Raw genomic sequence first — 1,011 nt, 5'->3', positions numbered from 1 at the left:
GAATGGATGGCAACATGCATCCAACAGTATTAAAGAGGCAGCTTCTGAAGAAGCTTATGATCCTGAGAACCCTGCCATGGCAGAGGTTAATTACATGGGTGACCCTTATGGAAACACCTATAACTCATCATGGAGAAATCATCCAAATTTCTCATGGAAGGATCAACAAAAGTCTCAACAAGGCTTTAACAATGGTGGACGCAATAGGCTGAGCAATGGCAAGTCTTTTCCATCGTCTTCTCAACAACAGACAGAGAATTCTGAACAAAACACTTCTAATTTAGCCAATCTAATCTCTGATCTGTCAAAGGCCACTTTCAGTTTCATGAGTGAAACAAGATCCTCCATCAGAAATCTGGAGGCACAAGTGGGCCAGCTGAGTAAGAAAGTTAGCGACCCAGTACACTTGCTGGTTAGTTGAACGGAGTTGTGAAAATAAACAATGCCCTCAGAGTATACATCCTACAAGTAAAAAGAACAAGAGATCACAATTTCGTCCACCAATGGCCAAATGCACAAGGGAGGAAAAGGACGGAAATCCTAGTGAGGAAGACCTCCTGGGACATCCCTCAAGCAAGAAGGAGTTTCCTATTAAGGATCCAAAGGAATCTGAGGCTCATATAGAGACCATAAAGATTCCATTAAATCTCCTTCTGCCATTCATGAGCTCTGAAGACTATTCTTCCTCTAAAGAGGATGAAGATGTGACTGGAGAGCAAGTTGCTCAATATTTAGGAGCTATCATGAAGCTGAATGCCAAGTTGTTTGGTAATGAGACTTGGAAAAGTGAACCTCCCTTGCTCATTAGTGAACTAGATACTTGGATTCAGAAAATTCTACCTCAAAAGAAACAGGATCCTGGCAAGTTCTTAATACCTTGTACCATAGGCACCATGACCTTTGAAAAGGCTCTATATGATCTAGGGTCAGGGATAAATCTTATGCCACTCTCTGTAATAGAGAAGCTGGGGATCATTGAGGTACAACCTGCCTTGTTCTCATTACAATTGG

The sequence above is a fragment of the Arachis duranensis genome, chromosome 1 (genome assembly GCF_000817695.3).
Source record: "Arachis duranensis cultivar V14167 chromosome 1, aradu.V14167.gnm2.J7QH, whole genome shotgun sequence".
NCBI lineage: Eukaryota > Viridiplantae > Streptophyta > Magnoliopsida > Fabales > Fabaceae > Arachis > Arachis duranensis.
Note: the sequence above shows the minus strand (reverse complement) of the source record.